At 37.0% G+C, this 6,000-nt stretch overlaps 1 long non-coding RNA gene across 1 annotated transcript in view; it reads left to right on the top strand.

The window, feature by feature from the left end:
- Positions 1-5,787, top strand: part of LOC137575778 (uncharacterized) — a 53,703-nt gene extending 47,916 nt beyond the window's left edge. The window contains exons 3-4 of the long non-coding RNA XR_011032231.1: positions 5,364-5,419; positions 5,761-5,787. This is a non-coding gene — a long non-coding RNA (uncharacterized lncRNA). The remainder of the gene's footprint in view (positions 1-5,363; positions 5,420-5,760) is intronic.
- Positions 5,788-6,000: the final 213 nt, after the last annotated feature.

The raw sequence follows: 6,000 nt of genomic DNA on the forward strand, positions 1-6,000 counted from the left end.
ATCGTTATTCTATGTATGGAACACCTTGCAGGGTATTCCTTATTCGCGGACTTAATTAAACATGTTTTACTAATATATTTTATAGTCAGGCAGACCAAAAAATTCTTTATCTGTTGCCAAAAAATATGAGCGAAAGTTTTTGTGTTTTGTGTTGGGTAAATTTAGATAGACATACAGCTGCGAACTTAAAAATAGCACCACTTGCTGAGGTAATGTATTCAAAGGATTCCCTAGGCTTATTTTAAGGTTCTAGGAACATGTGAATATGTTTTTGAACGTAAAATACTTTCTACTAATGGAAGCAGAAAAAAATTCTATCAAAATCCAACGTTTTCAAAGATTTTTACAAAAAACCTTGATATACTCAAAAAATACCCGAAACTAAAAATAGCACCACTTGCAGTATTTTGCAAAATTCCGTTAAATTTCGCAGAATTGCATAGCAAAAAACACATATTTAACAGTCCCTGGTTCAAAGTCGATTTTAAAAGCAACAGTACTACAAAATATCCGAGACTTTTTAGATATAATGGGTCGGGGAAAACACTGCCCCGGGAAAAAAGCGAAACGTCATCCAAAACCAGGTTTTGGAGAAAAAATCGGATCTTGAAGATGGAAAACTGGTTGGTACTTCCAACAGAGTGATCCGAATAGCGATCTATTTGAAACAGAAGCCTTAAACTCGCAGACGAAAGCCAAGACTGAAGCAGCAAGAAGTCGGTCCCTTAATGCGAGAGAGCAATAAGGATTCTGTTAAGGCTGTAACAGATCTTAAAAAGGACTTCAAGCCCCAAACTAGGGTCCAAATTGTTCGCAACTACCTCCGGAAGATCAATTCAAAAGATTCCAGTCGAAGAAAGCCTCCACTTTTGAACGCTAGACATAATGCCAATCGCCTTAAGTTGGTCAAAGATCATGAGAATTGGCTTGTCCAAAACTGGAGGAACGTACAATGGACTGATGAAAATAAAATTGTAAAATATCGTAGAAAAGGCTATAGACCATACGTCTGGCGTCCACAGAACCTGGAATTCAACTCCAAATTCACCCTAGAGTCTAGAATCAGTGTCATTGGTATGGGGCTGTTAGTCTTATTATGGTGTCGGTCACATATCAGTCCACAAATCGATTATGGATCAGCAAGTTCATGTAAATATCTTATAGACGGTGTTGCCACTATACGCTGAGGATAATATACAGCTAATATGACCCTTTCAACAGGACATCAGCCCAAAGCACACCAGTAAGAAAGCCAGGAAGTGGTGCTCAGCGAATTATCTGAATTTAATTGAGTGGCTGGGACAGTCACCAGACCAAAATCTCATTGAAAATCTTTGGTCTGATATTAAAAAAGCAGTTGCTGTTTCATTACCAACAAAAATTGAGAAGTTTTGGGAAGTAATCCAGAAGTCCTGGGCAAAAATAACGGTCAAATGCTGTCAAGACCTGGTTGACTCAATACCAGGACGATGTGCTGCGGTTATTGCCAATAAGGGCAATGCAACAAAGTATAAAGTTTATTATTTAATACTATTTTTAATATCTGATCATAACTTGTTAATGAATTTTGTTTTTTTCTGTTATTTTTTAATTTTGAGTAAATATTTGAAAAGTGGTGCTATTTTTTAGTTTCGGGTATTTTTTGAGTATATCAAGGTTTTTTGTAAAAATCTTTGAAAACGTTGGATTTTGATAGAATTTTTTTCTGCTTCCATTAGTAGAAAGTATTTTACGTTCAAAAACGTATTTACATGTTCCTAGAACCTTAATATAAGCCTAGGAATCCTTTGAACACATTACCTCAGCAAGTGGTGCTATTATTAAGTTCGCAACTGTATTTTTTGTGCATTTTATGCAAAAATTTGTTTTGTATTTTTTTAGCTAGTTAATTGTGCACAATTTATGTAGGAATATAAATTCGTTGCATGAGTTTATAATTTATTACTGCAGCTTATTAGGCGGTCCGCCCAACTCAATTTAAATGTGAGAATGAAATAAATACATCGAGACAAACACACTCAACGCAGACACATACAGACACATACAAATAAGGATACTCATATACATAAAATATGATAATACATAAATATTGTGATTATTATTGTTTTGCTGTCTAACAATTTTTGGCTGACGTTTGCACATTATTGTCTGATGTCTGCTGACTGCTGCATGGAATTGGATTTATTGCCAAAACCAAAAAAAGGACATTCCCAAAACATACTCTCACCCAAAAACCACTCTTAATAACATAATATGACACAACAGAACAGGACACAACTTGTACTTTAACTAACCCCAACTAAAGTTGAACTCAACTTTAAAACCCAAAATTGCTATAGCACCAGCGCTGCTCTAAACAGACAATAAAAATGTTGAGCCGCTTTCCTTTCGTGAGTCTTATTTGCAGATGGCAAATTTATTGGCCTAGTTCTCATACTAAATATCTTGGTAAACTAAACTTGGTCTCAGGACCAACTCCGACCTTATGGCACACCTAGTAAGAGATGTTTATATGCACAACTTAACTATTTTTAGTCCGATTTTGGTAATAATTTGGTATGCCAACGGAGAGGCGGACATGAAGACAGGAAAAATAGTAGTCTTTTTGGTTTGATTCTGTTAGGGTATTTCATAGAAATGAATCGTTGAACTTTAATTTAAATTCGTGGGTTCTTTTTGAAATTCGAAGCCGTCCCTGATATGAAAAGAGCGTAATAAAGCCTAGTTTGAATCTTAGTTCTTACATGGTCAGGCTGCTGCTGCTGTCCCTGCTGTTGCTTTGGCTTCTGGTGGTGTTGCTTTAGCTGCTTTTGTTGTCTTGTTGTTGCTGCAGAGTTCCGTTTTTGTGGTCATCGTTGAGTTGTGGCTTATGGAAGATATGGCACCAACATATGGAGCATAAATATATGGCCAGTGTTGTGATATGTTCTCCCTCCCTGTATATGGGTGTATGTGTGATTTTGAGTTGCTTCCGGTACGGCTGTTTCATCTACATGTGTGTGGCAATAAAACACATGAATGAGGCAATGGAAATGGAAAAAGTGCCACTGACACTGCCATCGACTTGGTGCAATAGACCAACACTAGAGCACAGCTTCCAATATTAGCAATGAGCAGCAATGACAACAATGGACCAACTGTCTGGCCAACACATATGTACATACACGGGGGAGATTTCTGTCTTACTATGGTCTGTGGTCGTTGAATCGAGTCCCAACTGCAGCAGCATATGGGTCAGCTAGCCCCGCCGACTGCTGATGCTGCTGGTGATGCTGGGGCGCCAAACCAACTAACCAGAATGGCAAAAAAAAAAGAACTAGAATACAAAAGTCAAAGTATAATAAGCACTCACCCCTGATGGGTTTCGGACATTTCTATATGCTGGCAACAGAAAGGAGAGTAGTGCAAAGGGAGCCACATGAGTTAGATAGGGCGTAATGAGCAGTTGGTTTGACAGTTTGCTGCGGACTAGCACATAACTTTTGGCAGCTACTGTACACAGTGATTTATTGGTTAGCTAGGAGAATAGTTTAGTTTAGCGGACTTTCAAGTAAACAAATATATATACATATGCATATTGAGTGTAAGTTATAAGTGTATATGGATTTATCGATATACACTTAAATTAACTCAAACAATTTCGTTTTCGATAATAGTTTACGTCCCAAAACCCACACATCCATCCCATTCATGCTGTGATGTGTTGGGCAAAACTAACTAACCATCAATCAGGCAACAATTTCAGTTCTGTTGTCCTAGCAATTTGGTGTAATCTATGGGGGACACTGTAACTGTAACTGCTGCTAGCCTTGTATTAGAACACACGCAATAAAAATGCCTACCAAAAATGCCTACAAAAGCTAAAATAAACCTACCTATGAAATCAAGCAGAAGGACAAAAACCAGAGACCGGACCCAGTAAAACCAATTGACATGACCATTGTCATTCGCATACACATTTGGATGCGTATTCACATTTGACCAAGAGACATTTCTAGGCCATTTGACTAGCGGATAAAGGCCATTGAAACAACTGAAATTTGTTCGCACACAACTAGGCGTATACGTTATTTATTACAAGATCCACCATTTTTGTAGAACTGTTTTCTTATTCCCTCTCGATAAAATGCAAATGTTACTGTCAATAAAAAACAAAATCAAAATACGTGATAAGTGACCAAGAGAGAGAGAGAGAGATAGTGAAAGAGAGAGCAAGAGAGAGCGAGACAGTAGCATAGATTACGAAATTCTCTAACAAGTAATTTGTAAGGCAAATAACAACAACAACAACAAACTTTTCATTATGCAAATCAATTTTACACATTTTATTACTTAGCATTAAGATGATGTGGAAATTTGTTTAGTAAGGTTTTGTCTCCCAGTTTTTTTTTTCGTTGAAAAATCATTTCAAGTGCAAATCTTCAATTAGAAAAACAAGAAAATTCACAGCTAAAGTGTTTTTTGTTGCCCAGCCCCAGCCAGTTCGTTTTCTAATTTCCTCGGATTTTTTTCCTGTCGCGCCAATTTGTTTTCTTTTTTTCCATTTTTTAGCTTGGCTTTCATTTATTCGAGCTAATTATGCGCTACAATGCGTTGCTTGGCCTACGGACAGACCCTCTCCCTGTGTCATGCCGTTTGCCTTTTTCCCGCCTGCTGTCTCCCATTTTGGTCTGTCTGCATTTCGAATGACTCTTAGAGGGTCCCAGAGGGCTAAATAGAACTAGAAATCATGGGCGTAGGTTGGATTACAAACTTAGAGGAAGGCGAACCCATAAATAATGTTTCATTTAATATATAATTATATTGCGAAAACCAAAAGAAGCTGGACTTAGTTTGTTTCAAATTCGTGCACGCCCCTTTCTGCCCCTGCAGCCTAAAAAAAATTATTATTCCCCGTAATTTGCTATCCAATGCAATTAAATATGTCATTAATATCCAGCAATGTACAAAAATTGATGAAAACCGAACTAAAAATAGACGGACAGACGGTCATGGCTATAGTACTTAAAATTTTTAAAGATCTTATGTAAAGGATATTAGTTAAGTTCTTGGAACTATTAATAATTGATGATGGTTAATGAAAAGAGAGAGTTAAGTCACAAATTAAAAGTCTTGGGTGACAAAATAAAAAAAATTTATCACATTTTTTTCTACTGACCCCGCCCATGGTCGAATGGAAGGGTAAGGCCAAGGGCAGCCTTGATTTTTGGCAGTTAGTCTAATAACATGTGGCTAGGCCCAGCTAACAGAAAAAAGCTTGTGGCCTAGGAAAAAATAACAAACAAAAAAGGATGAAGAGCCAAAAAGGCTTTGACATTGCATTTCAATTAACATTTTTGGCCTTTGGTTTTTTCTTCTTTTAGTTCATTCCTGCGGTTTTTGTGCGGTTTGTTTTTTGGTGGCCTGATTGGTTGTGAGGGTAAGTAGCCTTTCTATATACATTCAAATATTTTTTTTAGTTGGCAAAGTTTTATTTTCATAACCCGTAAATTCTTAAGCTATATAAAAAAAAAAAGAAACATTGTCGGCTTTTAGCTTTTATACTTTGCTCATATCATATCACCCTGGGGTCACATAGGATTTGAACCCGTCAAGCCATCATTCCGCCCCCCTTTACCCATTAACACTTTAGGGACATTTCTCTTGGGTCTAGTTATCTTTCTAGTCTCCCTTCTCCTTCTCCTGGTCAAACTTTCGGTTATTGGCCAGACAATTTTACCTACTTTATGTATATTTATTTGCATATTTTTTAACTTAAAGACGATGACAACAACAATAAGTAAGAGAGAGAGAGCAGGGCTTTAGGACACAAAAGCCAGAACAATAGTCAAGTTTCAATGCCTTCTGCTGGTACTGCTGCTGCATTGTGTCGCCATTTTATAATTGACAATAATACATAAAAGATATATAGAAAAAGAAAGAAAGCAAAGAGCATAATAATGGTAAGTAATACATTAGCCCAGACATAAGCCCAAAACCTAACGTCGTCGTCGTCCTTGT

The sequence above is a fragment of the Drosophila tropicalis genome, unplaced genomic scaffold, assembly GCF_018151085.1.
Source record: "Drosophila tropicalis isolate 14030-0801.00 unplaced genomic scaffold, ASM1815108v1 contig_593, whole genome shotgun sequence".
In the NCBI taxonomy this organism is placed as follows: Eukaryota; Metazoa; Arthropoda; class Insecta; order Diptera; family Drosophilidae; genus Drosophila; species Drosophila tropicalis.